This window comes from Rhinatrema bivittatum, chromosome 4, assembly GCF_901001135.1.
Source record: "Rhinatrema bivittatum chromosome 4, aRhiBiv1.1, whole genome shotgun sequence".
NCBI lineage: Eukaryota > Metazoa > Chordata > Amphibia > Gymnophiona > Rhinatrematidae > Rhinatrema > Rhinatrema bivittatum.
In genome coordinates, this window is record NC_042618.1 from 119,932,140 (window position 1) to 119,949,699 (window position 17,560).

Here is a 17,560-nt window from a genome sequence, read left to right on the forward strand (position 1 = left end):
GTGGACTTAGGCCAGGGGAGGCAACAATTCATGTAAGTTTAGATTTTCAAAGCTATGCTCATTGTTTGGGCCAGAAAAAGTAGCCACATCACAGGTGCAAATTTCTGCATTTACTTTTTTCCTGGGCAATTCTGAAAGGGAAAGGTAAAATTAAACTTACCAGATGCAAGTTAATTTCCTTTCCTTTAGCACTGTCAACCAGTCCAGACAACTGAGTTTTGTCCCTCCTACCAGCAGATGAAGGCAATGGGCAAGCTCTTAGTCCTGACGCTCCTCCATATATAGCCAGGTACAACAGGGAAGGCATCAGTAGACTTCTTGCCCAAGCTGATGTGAAGAATTCCTCTTAGACTTAACACAAAAATATTAAATCACCCCCAAACCAAGAGGCAATCAACAAGGCTAAATTAAAACTGTCATTCCAGCAATACATTGAAAAGGCAATTGAAAAAAGGAAAATTGAACTTGGCTTTGCCCTTCTTTTTTCACGCTGTATTTCCCCTTGGGACAAAAGGATGCTTCCCTTTTCTTTTATTTGCCTCAAAATAAGAAGAAAATGTTTCACTTTTTTTTTTTTTCATAACCACAAGCCCTACTTTAGAGTGGGTTCTGGACTGGTTGGCAGAACTTAAGGAAAGGAAATTAACTGGCAACTGATAAGTTTAATTTCACTTTCCTTGTTGTCCAAGCCAGACCAGTCCACACAATTTGGATGTACCTAGCTAATACCTATCCTTAGAGCTGCCTCCAGGACCCATGTGGCATTTGCCATATCATCTTTCTCCTGGAGATCTAATTTGTGGTCTCTCACAAATGAGTGTAGGGAGGCCCATATAGCTGCCTTGAAATCTGTACTCTGCCCAGATTGCTGCCCGAGTTCTTGTTGAATGTGCTCTTAGACCATCTGGGACTAGCTTAACTCTCAACATACAGGCCAGTGAAACTGCCTTCTTAATCCAGCAGGCTATGGATGCCTTGGAGGCAGCTTCCCCTTTTCCCCCGTAAACAATACAAAGATTCTGTCTGATTTCCTAAAGCTGTTAGTAACCTTCAGGTATCTTAAGATAGCTTTTCTCATATCCAAGAACTGGAGCTCCTTCCTCTGACTGCCACAGTCTGTCTTCCTGAATCTGGGTTAAACCACCTCTTGATTCAAATAGAAATCCGAAACCACCTTCGATAATGATGGTACTGGTCTAATCATGACTTTCTTTCTTGAGAAGGACATATAGGGATCTCTGCAAGTTAATTCCCGCAACTCTGAGATTCTTCTTGCTGAACAGATTGCCACCAATATCACTGCCTTTAAGGTAAGATCTTTTATAAAGGCTTGCCTTACAGGCTCTAATGGGGCCATCACTAATGCCTTCAGGACTGTGTTCAGGTCCCAGGGTGGTACTAATGGTCTTCCTGAAGGGGTGCAAGTATTTTACTCCCTTCAAGAAGCAGACCACCTCTGGACAGGAGACCAAGGAAGAGCCCCTAATTTGCCCCTTGTAGAATGCTATAGCTGTTATCTGGACTTTAAGCGAATTGACTGCTAGACCCTCGTCTAGTCCATCCTGGAGAAACTCTAGAATAACCAGTATATCGGCTTTGCATGGTAATACTTTCCTCTGATACACCAACTTTCAACGATCCTCCAAATTATAATGTATGTAAGCGAGGCTGAGACCTTCCTTGCTTTTAATAGGGTTCAGATTGCTAGCCCTAAGAAGTCTCTTTTACGTAGTCTCTGCCTCTCAAGAACCATGCAGAAAACAGAATAGTGTTGTATCCTCCATGGCTACTGGCCTTTTTTTCAATAGGCATTTTATCTGGGTGAATTACAGTGGTTCCCCTACCTTTAGCATGATCAGATCTGTGTACCCTGGGTGTCTTGGCTCAGTCTGGGACTACCAGGATAACAGTCCCCTGATGGTCCTCGATCGTTCTCACTACCCTTACAATCATCGGTCAGGGTGGGAAGACAGAGTAGAATGTTTGTGGGCCAGCGCTTTATCAATGCATCTATTCCTCTCACCCCTACTTCTTTTCTTTGACGGAAGAACTGCTTTGCCTTAGCATTTTTTTTGCCTCACCATTAAGTGCAAAAAACAATTTCATGGAAGAGAATGTATAAAGGGTTGGCCACTTCAATGATTAAGACTCTTGGGTCTATTTATGATAATAATGCACCTTTAGTATAAAAAAGACAGAGGGCTTTCAATTGTATGGTACCATGGTGTGAGGCAGTGCCCTTAGTGTTCCCCTATTTACCTGTGCAGTACCAGGCTAGACACCTGGTCTACCTTAAATCCCTTAAGGAGAGTATGCTCTGTGGGTGGGATCCTGCACGACAGGTGGGGTTCAGAGGACGTAACCAGAGACTGGAAAATAAGAGCTGGGATCCAGGTGGGGATAGCCAAATCAGGCCCAGGTCTCTAGGAGGAAGGCAGCTCCTGTAACGTAACACTGTCCAAACACTGAGCTGAGATGAAGCCGAACTGTGAGTACTGAGGAAAGCGGTACTAATTGTAAGCAAAGAGAGTACACTATTCTGAAGGGAAGGCAGTCTACTGTTGTGCATGTGTGAACTTGTAATAAAGATATACTGTTTTAAGCAAGGTTGGAATCAGACTAGTTTTTCTCCATGCCTGTGGGAATCACCACTCAGTCCCACATATGGTGTCATGCATGGGATTTTTTTCTAAAGCTTTGCATAGGAAAACCCCCAACCTCCAAGAAAGTGTCTGGTTGGAGTACAGAAAGAGTTGTGAAGAGGACCTGTGGCTCTAAACATAGTACAGAACATATAGAGTCTGCGGCTCTAAAACAAAGTACAGACCACAGGGGTGCAACCTTGTGAAAGGTTGTGGCTCAGAAGCTGCACTAAAGAAAAAAACCCCAAAGTTTAAAAGTTTCAGGTAAAGAGGAAACAGTGAGTGGGCCTGGTTGCAGGGACAGCCAGAAAGTAGTAGGTTTGTACCAGCTAATGGGAGAAGCCTGGCTGGACGTAGATAGGGAATTAAACGTGATTTAGTCAATGCTGGTTATGCAAGCTTTTTTTTTTTTTTTTTACTTTTTTTTTGCCTTCAAAAAAGAAAAGAGGAAGGAACAATGGTGCAGCAAGGCTCTGCAGAATAGGGTGTAGCCCTGGAAAAGTTGCCAGAGTGGGCTGTGAGTTTGATGAATGGAAACAGGGCAGGGCCCTCTTCCAGCAAGCAAGCCACTCTGCAGGGAATTTGTGCAGCCACGAGAAAGTCTGGAGTGAAGCAGCCAGGGTACTGCAGGACCAGAAAGCAGCAGTCTGAGAGCATGACTGAAGGAAGCTAGCAAGCACTGATTCAGAATCTCCAAGAGGAGTCAGCGGGCTGGGCTGAGCAAAAACGGAACCAGGAAACACACTGGGTCATGGTCAACTTGTCAAGAAGTGGTGACACAAAGTGCCCAGCTGGTTGCAATACTGATTTTCCAGAGGATGGTGCTACAGGTGGTCCCAAGGAAGACCCTGTAGGATGCCCAAACACTATTGGGAGTCCAGAGACTACGCCCATGAGAAGCCCCGAGAATGGAGTGATGAAGAACTCTGAGAGAGGGATCACAGAGAGCCTTGGAAAGGGCAACACAAACTGCCTAGAAGGAGGCAGTATTGAGAAGTTGGAAGCCGTCACTACAGGAGGTCCCCTAGGAAGCCTCTGCAGGGTGCCCAAACACTACCAGGAGTCCAGAGACAACTCCCATGAGAAGTCCAGAAAGAGAGGGCACGGAAAGCAAGTGAAAGAGTGTGGCACTGTGGAGACCCCAGCGAATGAGGCTGCGGAGGAGCCAACAATCGGCATGGGTGAGAGGCCAGAGTGTACCAAGGTAGAAACTGCGGAGAGCTCAGAGGAAGGTGCTGCAGAGTTTACAGATGAGGAAACTGCAGGCAGCCAAGGGGGAAACGCTGCAGAGTGTGCAGAGGAGAAAACCGTGGAGAGCCAAAAGGGAGGTGCTGTGGAGACTCCAGCAACTCAGGATAAAGAAGAGCCAATAAGCGGCTCTATATCAGAGATACCAAATGCCAGGAAGCAGGAGAAGCTGCTTATATAGGAACCAGCATTGGTGGTTCCCCAGTTGGTCCAAAAAGCTCCATTGGGGTGGAATTTGAACCCAGAGCCAGCAAAGGACTCAACTGAAGGACTGGGGATGTGCACTGGGTGAAAAACACACTGGATGGTGGTCGTGATGCTGTCAAGAGTAACCCTAAGGAATTAGGGTGAGCATGTCACTAGGTCCCTGTTCCCAAGTGTAGCTGGTGGGAAGCCAGAGGAAGGGGAATGGGATGTCTTGGATTCTCCTGGATGAGATCCAGGAGGGAGTAGGGATGCTTGGCCCAATGGGTCCAAGCTGAAGGGAGGTGTATGTGAGGCAGTGCCCCTAGTGTTCCCCTATTTACCTGTGCAGGATCAGGCTAGACGCCTGGTCCACCTTAAATTCCTTAAGGAGAGTATGCTCTATGGGTGAGATCCTGTGGGGCAGGTTAGGCTCAGAGGGCATAACCAGAGGAGAATAAAACCTGGGATCCAAATGTGGATAACCAATTAGCCCCAGGTCTCCAGGAGGAAGGTAGCTCCTGTAACATAACACTGTCCAAACACTGAGCTGAGATGAAGCTGATCTTGTTATGATTGGTGCTCAGGTGGAGAATTACATATAGGTTTAGTGATAGGAAGTTAGGATAAGCTCCTGAAGAATGCCATTTTTGTCTCCAAGAAGCTTCTCATATGAACATTTCTATTTTGGCCTACCAAATAAGCCTCTTAGAATACATGGAATAATGGACATTTAAACTCAGTTTACTTTTCTGCATGGGAATACTATGGATAATATGGATATTTTAAAATGATGGACATTTAAATACGTACAATAACCAGAGAAACAGGGCCTAGAGACCTTTTCCAGCATTTGGCCGTTTTGCTGAAAGAACTATTACACAACATTTAAAAGTAAGAACTGCAACAGTCAGTTGCAGAGCAAGTGGATCCTGCACTAGCAAAGCAAACAGAAGCCTTTTGGAACTTGGCAAGTATCAATGAGAAAGGAGGACATGATTGAAGGTGAGTGCAAAAGGCTCAGCTTGCCAGATATTGATTGACTGATGAATGTTGCAGAATAAGAAGTAACATTTTGAGAGAATAAACAACCAATGAGGAAAGGCCTCATATTCAGAAGCTACCTCCACCCCTGATCATATGGAAGAAGAGGTAAACAGCATGTGATATTGTGATGAACTATTTTGGTCTCTTCTGACCCAAATAACCCAGATTCCTTGACATTTAAGGGGGTGTAGGTTTATTTTCAGGCTCCAACCAATGAAACAAGACACACACACTCCTTGCTTTCATTGCATGAAAGACATGCAAGCAGATCCAACAATGAGATGAAAGATGCAATCCTGTTCCTTGATTGCATAAGCCAGCATCATAAAAGAGTGATACATAGGCCTGATTTTTGGCAAACACTCATCCCCAACAAACAAGCAGTCAGCCTCATCGAATCCAGGCAAACACCCAGCCCAATGTATTAGGCAAAGCAGACCACTTGGGCATACGACCAGATAGCCAGATCCAGACCAAAGCAGATATAAGCACCCAGCCGCAGATGTGTCCAGAGGGATACAGACTAAACCATGCTAAGGTGGGCCTAAGACCAGAAGACATACAGAGGCGATATGGACTGGGGGGTGGGTTAGATAGGGGAAGGGAGGGGAGGTGGCTGAAAAAAAGTTCCATCCGAAGCTGCTCCGATTTCGGAGCGGCCTTGGAGGGAACGGGGAAAGCCACCGGGGCTCCCCTCGGGCTCAGCGCTGAGCCTAGATTTTATAACATGCGTGCGGCAGCACGCACATGTTATAAAATTGGGTGTAGATCTGTTCGTGCCGGGTTGCGCGAACAAATCTACGCCTGTGCATAAGTTTTAAAATCTGCTCCAATGGTTACTATGGTGGCACTGTCTGATAGAATCCTGACTGCTTTCCCCCGTACTTCTGGAAGTAAGCTTTTCAGTGACAACCTGATTGCCCAGGCTTCTTGTCTATTTATGAAATACAATGTCTCCTCCTTTTCTTGAGCTACCTGACCATCGCAGTTTTTCTTGTGTCTGTAGTTACTAAGATCAGTGGTTACTATGGTTCCAAGTTGATGTCCTTCTCCAGGTTTTCTTAACCAGCTACCACTTTAGGCTCCTCTTTGCCTGCCATGTGATAGGCAAGGGTTTCTCAAAATCCCAACTTTGGGTGTCCACCTGGACAGCAAGCTCCTCTGCAAGGGGCGCATACAGGTTCTGGCTGCACAGGACCACTTTGATAGCTGCTGCCACTGAGCCCAGCAGTTGTACACATTTCCAACTCGCTTGTCATAAACACTTTCCCCTTCTTTGTATCAAACATGGCTCCAAGGTATATTAGCATTTGTAAAGGCTGCAACTCATGCCATGGTTCACTACCCAGCCTAACCTTTCCAACACCTGCTGGACTCTGTCACCTGTCACTATCCCGATGAGAACTGGCTCTGATCAGACAATCATCCAAGTAAGTGTGAACCCTGATGCTTTCTTTGCGGAGGAAGGCTGCCACTACTACCATCACCTTTGTAAAGGTTCTGGGTGCTATCACTAAACCAAAGGGCAAGGCCTTTAAGTAATAATGTTTTCCCATTATTGCAAAGTGCAAGAATCATGGGTGTTCTTCTCTGATGGAGATGTGGAGATATGTTTGGACAAATCCAGAGACGAGAAGAGTTCTCCTATACTGTTATCACCAATACAATATTTTCAGAGATTTGTTCACCATCTTCAAATCCAGTATAGGATGAAATCTGTCTTCCTTTTTGGGAACCTCAAAACATATTGAATATCGACCCTTCTTTAATTCTGTTTCTGGGACCGACATTATTGCTCTAACTGGAGCAGTCTATCCTGCAATACCTGAGCAGTCTGTACCTACAGTACTGTAATGTAATCCACTTTGAAGTGGCTGAAAGGTGGAATATAAATTAAATAAATAAATATGGTATCCTATATGGCTTTTCTCTTGACTACATTGTATGAGACATAACAAAGACATCCTTTATTAGAGCTTTTAGCTCTAATTCGTACCCCTGTTACACTACTTCCAGTACTCACTGATCTTTCGTGATGTGGGTCCAACTCTTCAAAATACCTTACAAGTCTTCTTCCTAACAGTAGGTGTGAGGATTGGACCATGACACAGTCACTGGGGCCTTTTAGGAACAGATGGTCCCCTTACACCCTTTGCGGCTACCTTGCCTACTGTTTCAAATGGGCTGTATTGTGAACAGCAATCTGGATCTCTGGCTGCTCTGTGGTCTAGTAGACCTAAACTGCTTTCCATCACTCAAACATGCCTTGAAGGATATTCCCCTGGATCTTTAATCAACTTTTCAAAATGTTCCCCAAATAGTAGCTTATCCTTGAATGTTAATTTACTGAGTCTGGCCTTAGAAGTAAAATCATCTGCCTGGTGTCGTAGCCACAATAGGCACCTGGCCATTACTACTGTTGCCATCTATTTGGATGAAACTCTGGCTGGTGGCTTGCTTGCTATGTAATATTGGGAACTAAAAGTTTGGAAAGAGGTGAAATTGAGGGATAAATTAATTTTTAGTGTGTGTGTGCCTTGATTAAACGTTACGAAAGCTAGGTAATTTCTTCTAGTGTATACGTGCTTTGATTAAAAGCTAGGAGAGATAGGTAATTTCTTTTAGTTTTGTGTGTGCCTTGATTTAAAAAGAACATAAGACTAGGAAAGATAGGTAATTTCTTTTAGTATCTTTCTTTCCCTCTCACCCAACCCTCAACTCATTCTTTGACTTACAAACTCCTATCCCATATAAGAAGAGACATTTTGACATAAAAAATCAATGAGAGATTTATCTAGAACAAGGGAGTGTTCTAGATAAATCTTATCAATTAAGATTAATTGTACCATTGCAGGTCATTCCCAAATTAATATTAAATACACCACATTAATTTAAAGACTCTGATTTACACATCCTCACACACATAGCAACCTAAATTAACTAAGAATTGAACAATATTAAGATGAAGAGAGCAGTCTAATAGTGAGATGAGGGCTTTCTAGTCTTTTGCACCGAGTGCCACATATATGATTACTTACTAGCTGGTCAGAGATTGTACAGTATGTGAACACCAGTTGCAAAGAGCTCCTGGCTGTCAGAGAATGAGTCCAATCTACAGATGCAAGCATGGCAGATATAGAGAAGTTCAGACAGACAAAGAGGTTTATAGAGGAGACCTTCAGGGACATAGAAGTCAAGTCCAAACTCCAGTCCAGCAGCACCTGTGCTGCTTTGGAGAAACACAGAGGATAATGCATCACCTGGTAATTTCTAGTGCCCTGGAGGGAAGGGTTAGGCCAGCTGTCATAGTTTGTGGTTTTATTATTAGGAGGATAGATAGCTGAGTGGCTGGTGGATATGAGGATCACCTGGTAACTTGCCTGCCTGTACAAAGGTGGTGGACCTCGCACATCACCTAGATAGGATTTTAGACAGTACTAGGGAGGAACCAGTTATGATAAATGTGGGCACCGATGTCATAGAAAGGTATGGGAGGGAGGTTCTTGAAGCCAAATGTAGGCTCTTATGTAGAAAACTGAAATTCAGAACCTCCAAGGTAGCATTTTCTGAAATGTTCCTGGTTCCACACACAAGACTCCAGAGGCAGGCAGAGTTCCGAAGTCTCAATGTATGTGAAACCCTTATTGGGCTTTTTTTTATCCCAAAGGCACACAAACAAATTAATTTTCTTCTGAGCTGCTCCGGCTAGCAAGTTACTTCCCATGCTTGATTCTCTATCCCAGGGCGAATTATTTTTATGGGGGAAGCTCTTGCTTACGGTCCAGCTCATGGAGTCTTGCTTTCAGTGTGTATAGATAGTAGCTGCATCCCAAGGGGTGAGATGCTGACACAAATCAGACAGGACCAGGATCTAGGTTTTAAAATAGTTTACTGACTGGTAATATTTAAATAAAAGTCCATTTTTCCATAATATTAAGGTTACATTTGACATAAGAACATAAGACTTGCCATACTGGGCCAGACCAAAGGTTTCCAACAGTAGCCAAGCCAGACCACAAGTATCTGGCAGGATCCCAAGGGATATATAGATTCCAAGCTGCTTATCTCAAGAATAAGCAGTGCATTTCTGCAACTCTTCCTTATTAATGGTTAATGGACTTTCCTCCAGAAACTTATCCAAACTTTTAAACATACCTACACTAATAGCTTTCACCACATCCTCTTGCAACGAATTCCAGATCTTAATTATGCAATGAGTAAAAAAAATATTTTCTTAGTTTTAAATGTATTACCTAGTAACTTCTTTGTGTGCCCCCTGGTCTTTGTACGTTTCGAAAGAGTAAACAACTGATTAAAATTTACTAATTCCATTCCACTCATTATTTTATAGACCTTTATCATATCTCCCCTCAGCTGTCTCTTCTCCAAGCTGAAGAATCCTCACCTCTTTAGACTTTCTCCATGGGCGAATTGTTCCTTCCCCTTTATTATTTTGGTTGCCCTTCTCTGTACCTTTTCTAATTTTGCTATATCTTTTTTGAGATGTGGTGATCAGAACTACAATCAATACTCAAGATGAGGTCGCTGCATGGAGAGATACAGACAATGAAAACAAGTAGATGGATCGGAGTAAACAAGAGTTTTATTCAAGCATGCCCGACTCTGGCCGAGTTTCGCTCAGAGAGCTGCCTCAGGGGCTTACAAGCCACATCAGTTGGCTTAAAACTTCACGATTACCCGCTGCTGAATGCTGACGATGTGAGCTCTCTTCCTCGAAAGCATTACTGATTGGTACGCAATACCAGTATTTTCAGAGCTTGCTCCAAAACCTAAGAAACTCTTCGTGCCATTTCAACTTGATTTTACTTGTGAAGTTTTAAGCCAACTGATGTGGCTTGTAAGCCCCTGAGGCAGCTCTCTGAGCGAAACTCGGCCAGAGTCGGGCATGCTTGAATAAAACTCTTGTTTACACCGATCCATCAACTCGTTTTCATTGCCTACAGCCACCTTGGATCGGCTACCGGTTTGTTTTCTTGGAGAGATACAGAGGCATTATGATATTCTCTGTTTTATTCTCCATTCCTTTCCTAATAATCCCTAGCATTCTATTTCCTTTCTTGGCTGCTGTTGCACACTGAGCAGAACATTTCAATATATTTTCAACAATGATTCTTAGATCCTTTTCCTGATTGGTGACTCCTAATGTTGAACCTTGCATTGTATAGCCCTAATTTGGGTTACTCTTCCCTAAGTGCATCCCTTTTCACTTGTCCACATTAAATTTAATTTTTCATTTGCATGTCCAATCTCCCAGTTTTGCAATGTCCTCTTGTAAATTCTCACAATCCTTCTGCGATTTAACAACTTTGAATAATTTTGCCATCAGAAATCTGATCACCTCTCTTGTTGCTCCCATTTCCAGGTCATTTATAAATATATTAAAAAGCAGTGGTCCCAGAACAAATCCCTCGGGCACCCGAATATTCATTCTTTTCCATTGGTAAAATTTACCATTTAGCTCTACTCTCTGTTTTCTATCTTTTAACCGGATGGCAATCCACAATAGGACACTGCCCCCTGTTCCATGACTTTTTAATTTCCTAAGAAGTCTCTCATGAGGGACTTTGTCAAATGCTTTCTGGAAATCCAGATACACTATATCAACTGGCTCACCTTTATCCAAATGTTTATTTACGACCTCAAAAAATGTAGCAAATTTGTGAGGCAAGACTTCCCTTGGCTAAATCCATGTTGGCTTTGTCCTATTAAACTATGCTTATCTATATGTTCAGTAAAGTTGTTCTTTATGACAGTTTCTACTATTATGCCTGGCACAGACATCTGGATCACCCCTTGATCCCTTTTTAAAAACTGGTATTACATTGACAAGTCTCCAGTCTTCAGGTACCATAGATGATGATAATGAGAGTTTACAAATTTCCAATAGCAGGTCCGCAATTTCATTTCCCAGTTCTTTCAGCACTCTGGGAAGTATACCATCTAGTCCAGGTGATTTGCTACTCTTTAGTTTGTCAATTTGCCCTAGTACATCTTCCAGGATCATTGATATTTGCTTCAGTTCCTCTGAATCATCACCTTTGAATATAATTTCTGGCATGGTTATATCTCTCAAATTCAAAATATATGCTGGCTCAAAAACCTCAATTATATTACTATGAAACAAAACCAAACCGTTGCAACTTGAGGTACTGCAAAGTAGCAGATGTGTCTTACAATTATTATTAATTATTTATAATTAAAAAGACTTACCCAAGAGAGTGGTATCAGAAAGATGTCAGTGTGTTCGCAGTCTCATGACTCATGAGACTGCGAACACACTGACATCTTTCTGATACCACTCTCTTGGGTAAGTCTTTTTAATTATAAATAATTAATAATAATTGTAAGACACATCTGCTACTTTGCAGTACCTCAAGTTGCAACGGTTTGGTTTTGTTTCATGGTTATATCTCTTACATCTTCCTCAGTGAAAACCAAAGCAAAGAATTAATTTACTCTCTCTGCTATGGCTTTGTCATTCCTAAGTGCCCCGTTTATCCCTTTAACATCTAATAGTCCAACTGACCCCCTCACAGTCTGTTTACTTCGAATATACCTGAAAATGTTTTTGATTTTTGCTTCCATGGCAAGCTTCTTTTCAAATTCTTTCTTTGTCATCCTTATCAATGCTTTGCATCTGACTTGCCAGTACTTATGCTGCTTCTGTTTTCTTCATTTGAATCCATTTTCCATTTCTTGAAAGATGTTCTTTCTCCCTTCCACCTTTACTAATGTGTGGAATACATCTGTTCTGGGATTCCAAGATGGTATTTTTAAACAACATCCATGCCTGAGCTAAACTCTTAACCTTTGCAATTACTCCTTTCAGTTTGTCCTAACCATGGTCCTCATTTTAGTACAGTCACTTTTTTGAACATTAAAGGCTGTCGAGAGATTTATTTTTTGCACGCCCTCCAGTTATTAAGTCAAATTTGATTATGTTGTGATCACTATTGCCAAGTGGCTCCAACATTGTTACCTCTTGCACCAAATCCTGTGTTTCACTAAGAAACAGGTATAAAATGGTTTCCCCTCTTGTTGGTTCTTATACCAGCTACTCCATGAAGCATTCATTTATTTCATCTAGAAACTTTACTTCTCTAGAATATCCTGTCACATTCACCCAATCAATACCGAGGTAATTGAAATCACCCATTATTACTATGCTGCTGATTTTGTTAGCTTCCCTAATTCCTTTTAGAATTTCTTTGTCTGTTAGTTCATTCTGGCCAACTGGATGGTAATACACCTACACCTACTATTTTATTCCCTTTTTCATCTGGAATTTCTAACCATAAAGATTCAACATTGCATTTTGTTTCATGGAGAACTTTTATCCTGTTTGACTCAATGCTCTCTTTAACATATAATGCCACCCCTCCACCAATTTGATCCATCCTATAGTTTTGATATAATGTGTACCCTGGTATCACAGTGTCTTCATCCAGTGCTATACACTCTTACTCTCCCATCTTATTTTATTTGCTACTGCTGGTACACATGTGTATTTCTCTGTAGGAAGGTACCCTTAGTTTCAGGCATCTGGGTAGCACTCCCATGGTGATTTTAAGAGCATAAAACTCACCCAGCAGCTAATTGGGAATCCCACTGGAGGAGTCCCCAATTTCACAGCAAAAACAATCTTATCTGACTCCATTTCCTTCCTAGACACTCAGCCTGTCCTGGTCCCATGAGTGTGGAGATCCATTTGAGGTCTCTAAGTCTTTCTCTTTCTTCCATGCTTGTTGTTACTAGGGATGTCTCTTGGGGCAAAGTCAGAAAAGGATCCCTGACTTTCCCCCAGTGGGGAGGGGTGGATCATAAAAAAATTCCCCACAACATTCAGGTCCAAAAATTACTTCTAATGGTAAACTGGATACATCCTCAGCCATCACTGTCTCTCTCAGCAGGAACCATCACTGGTGCTTGCCAACCTAGGGTTTTGAGTGGACTCACAGGTCTTTGATCCTCTGGGTGAGAGCCCTTTTACCTCAAAAGGGAATTGGGCATAAAAATCTCTCTCTCTGGAAATTAGTAGAAGAAAGACCCTCTGGCAGGGTGTGCACGATGAGGTATCTCTTCCAAATGAAACTCCAGGGTGAAGCTGGGAGGACTCACCATAGTATAAAATCAAACCCTTCTTACTGTCACAAGGCTTCCTAAAACTGATCCCACTGAATTCTAAAATGGCTGGACTAAATAGGGTTAACACATCTAATCCAGACTTTCAGGTTGGGAGGGGCTGAGGAGGATGGAAGGCTCATGATATTAAAGTTCTATACATGGACTTAGTGACATCTAGTGGCCAACCCATAGGGCTGATATGATAGCTCATGGGAAAAGGGCTTTTGTTATGTTCGGAACTGAACAACATTTTAGGGAATGAGGAGCCCTATTCCAAAAGGATGGGCTCTACCTTAACCAGATTGGATCCAGGCTGCTGGCACTAACCTTCAAAACGGTGATAGAGCAGCTTTTAAACTAGAAAATGGGGGAAAGCCGACAGTCGCTCAACTGCACTCACTTCGGAAGGAGATATCGTCGAAGGAAACTAAAACAACAGAGGAGTTAGGGCATCCCAATAGAGAGGTTCCAATAAAAGCAAAAGTAGCCCCTAAGCCTATAAGAAAAGAACCACCTGAATTAAAAGAGTCCAAATTACCCCATCAACTGATAAGCAGTTTGTTAACACCAACAAAATATATACTTTAAAATGTCTGTATGCTAATGCCAGAAATCTAAAATGTAAGATGGAAGAGTTAGAATGTATAGCACTGAATGAAGAGGCAGACATAATTGGCATTTCAGAGACCTGGTGAAAGGAATATAATCAATGGGACAGTGCCATACCAGAGTACAAATTATATTACAATGATAGGGTAGATCAACTTGGTGGAGAGGGGAGGGGAGCACGGGGGCGGCAGGCGCTTCATGTTTAGGATGACAGAGTCCAACAGGAAAAAGACTCTGCAGAAAGCTAAATCCAAGGTAGAATTTTTATGGGTATAAATTCCATCTATGATGGGGAAGCGTGTAGCGGTGGGAGTATCCCACCATCCACCTGATCAAAATGAAGAGACAGACGATGAAAAGCTAATAGAGATTAGGGAAGCTAACAAATTTAGCAGCATAGTAATAATGGGAGATTTTAATTACTACAATATTTACTGGATAAATGTAACATCAAAACATGCTAGGAAGATAAAGTTTCTAGATTAAATAAATGACTGCTTCATGGTGCAGTTGGTCTGGGAACTGACAAGAGGGGGAGCCATTGTAGATCTTGTTCTTAGTGGAACTCAGGATTTCGATACTTGGCAACAGTGATCATAGTGTGATCAAATTTGGCTTAATGACTAAAGGGAGGACATTAAGTAAGTCTACAGCTCTAGCATTAAACTTTCAAAAGGAAGACTGATAAAATGAGGAACATATTGAGAAAAAAAAAATGAAATATGCAGCTATAAAGCTATAAAGGTTAAGGCTTGTTCATTGTATACAAATTGGAAAACCAAATAACTGAAGGAGGAAAAAGACTAAAGGTACCAAAATAAATAACAAATATTAGTAATTTAACAGTTAATACAGTTAAATATATGCCTGTGTAAATACCTATTTAACCTTGTAAAGAATTTTTCAAATTAGAAGGAAAAGCCTCAATAATGCAGAGTGCTAAAACCACTCGGAGTTTTAATCGCTGGCCAAAAACCTCCTAAATATTTTAAAGAATGTGTAACCACTACAAAATTTTGAGATGATTGGTGCTCATAATCATGCAAAAGAAAAACTTATTTTTTTTTAAAAAAGGTGAAAAAAATGCCATGCTGACATGCACTCATTTCGCCAAAAGCTGCTTCAGGCAATTCTTGAATTCAATTATTTATTTATTTATTTATTTAAATGATTTATATACTGGAGGTTCCTGTATAGTATACATATCACCCCGGTTTACAAAGAACAGTAACTATCGCTAAAAAAAATATAGCGGTTTACATAGAACATAGAACATAATAAAAGAAGTTTTACATTGAACAAATCTAAGGTAAAGTTTTTACATTGAATAAATTAATTGAAGCAAATAGTGTATGATATTTAACCGTTAATAAACAAGCAGTTAATAAATCAATGAATAACATGGAAAAATATGAAGTCAATATGAGTATATGTATGTAGTATGTATGAATTCAGCATGTGTAAATTTCTGATTGAATAAAATAATAGATCTGAATAAAAAACGTTGTGGGCTTGAAAATACTTTTCTTCGTGTTCTTGGCTCTAGGGGAAAGCTTGTTTGAACAGCCAAGTCTTAAGTTTCTTTTTAAATGTAGGGTGGCATGTTTCCAAACGAAGGTCTGGAGGGAGCGAGTTCCAAAGTGATGGGCCAGCTGTGGATAATGCACGTTTCCTCAAAATGGATTTCGCCGGTTGTGTGATTAGTCTGTTTTGATAGGCGCTTCTGGTTGGTTTCACGGATGTGTGTAATCGAATTTGAAATGTTAGGTTGAGAGGTGCGATGTTGTGTAAGGCCTTATGAATCATCATTAAAGATTTGAACTGGATCCTGTATTTAATCGGAAGCCAGTGGAGATGATGGAGAATAGGGGTGATTTGATCTCTTTTTTTAGCATTTGAAATTATCTACAAAAAAATATATATTTTTACCATTCCTGTTCACAAAAGGCATTACACTGACAAAATAAAACATTTTACTTACAAAGTGACAGATCTACTTAAATTTAAAAATATCATTTTGGAAGCCAGTCCAGATGTAGTCCACATTAAAAAAAAGTGGAAGGAAGGTCAAATGACTACCATCATGGATAAAAGGTTGGTAAAAGAGACTATTTTAGCCAAAAGAACTTCTTTCAAGAATTAGAAAAGGATCCCTCTGAAGGAAATAGGAAGAAGCATAAGCATCAGTAAGTTAGAAAAAAATAACATTGATAAAGCAAGCTAAAAGAGAATTTAAAAAGAAGCTGGCCTTAGAGGGAAAAACTCATAATAAAAACCTTTTAAAATATATCCTAAGTAGGAAACCTGTGTGGGAGTTGACTGGACCAATAGATGACTGAGGGATTAAAGAGGTAATTAGGGACAATAAGGCCATCGCAGAAAGACTGAATGAATTCTTTGCTTCGGTGTTTACTGAAGAGGATGTTGGGGAGAAACCCATGTTGGAAGCTGTATTCAATGGTGATGATTCAGAAGAACTGAAACAAATCACAGTGAAAGCTAGAAGATGTAATAAGGCAGATTGACAAACTAAATAGTAGCAAATGATCCAGACTAGATGGTATAAACCCCAAAGTTCTGAAAACTCAAAATCGAAATTGCAGATCTGTTACTGGTAATTTGTAAATATCATTAGGCCTGTCCGTTATGCCTGAAGTTTTGTGGGTGGCCATTATAACCCCAATCTTTATAAAGGCCTCCAGGGTTGATCTGGAAAACTATAGACCAATGAGTCTAACTTCAGTGCCAGTAAAGATTGTGGAAACTATTCTAAAGAACAAAATAACAGAACATATAGAAAGACATGATTTAATGAGACACAGCCAGCGTGGATTTACACAAGGCAAATCTTGTCTCACCAATCTGCTACTTTTTTTTTGAAGGAGTTAATAAACATGTGGGTTGCAGTGAATCGGTGGATGTAGTGTATCTGGATTTGAAGAAGGCGTTTGATAAAATGCCCCATGAGAGATTCCTGAGAAAATTAAAAAGTTACAGGATAGGAGGCAATGTCTTATTGTGGCCGAGATAGCTCAGTTAGGAGAGTGTTAGACTAAAGATCTAAAGGTCCCTGGTTCAATCCTGGGTCTTGGCATCCCATTGCAAACAGAATGTTGGGAATTATTAGGAAGGGAATGGTGAATAAAACAGAAAATATCATAATGTCTCTGTATCGCTCCATGGTGAGACTGCACCTTGAATACTGTGTACAATTCTGGTTGCCGCGTCTCAAAAAAGATATAGTTGCGATGGAGAAGGTACAGAGAAGGGTGACCAAAATGATAAAGGGGATGGAACAGTCTTTCCTCCTATGAGGAAAGACTAAAGAGGTTAGGACTGTTCAGCTTGGAGAAGAAATGGCTGAGGGGGGATATGATAGAGGTGTTTAAAATCATGAGAGGTCTAGAACAGGTAGATGTGAATTGGTTATTTACTCTTTCAGATAATAGAAGGACTAGGGGGCACTCCATGAAGTTAGCATGTGGCATATTTAAAACTAATCAAAGAAAGTTCTTTTTCACTCAATGCACAATTAAACTCTGGAATTTGTTGCCAGGGGATGTGGTTAGTGCAGTTGGTGTAGCTGGGTTTAAAAAAGGATTGGATAAGTTCTTGGAGGAGAAGTCCATTACCTGTTATTAATTAAGCTGACTTAGAAAATAGCCACTGCTATTACTAGCAACAGT

General features: G+C 41.2%; 1 protein-coding gene and 1 non-coding gene across 7 annotated transcripts in view; one reads left to right on the forward strand and one right to left on the reverse strand.

The window, feature by feature from the left end:
* SMOC1 (SPARC related modular calcium binding 1) overlaps window positions 1-17,560 on the reverse strand; it is a 522,950-nt gene that overhangs the window by 317,012 nt on the left and 188,378 nt on the right. The gene's annotated exons all lie outside the window — the stretch shown is intronic.
* On the forward strand, window positions 16,896-16,968 carry TRNAF-AAA. Its single transcript has one exon. It is a non-coding gene; the product is annotated as a tRNA-Phe (tRNA).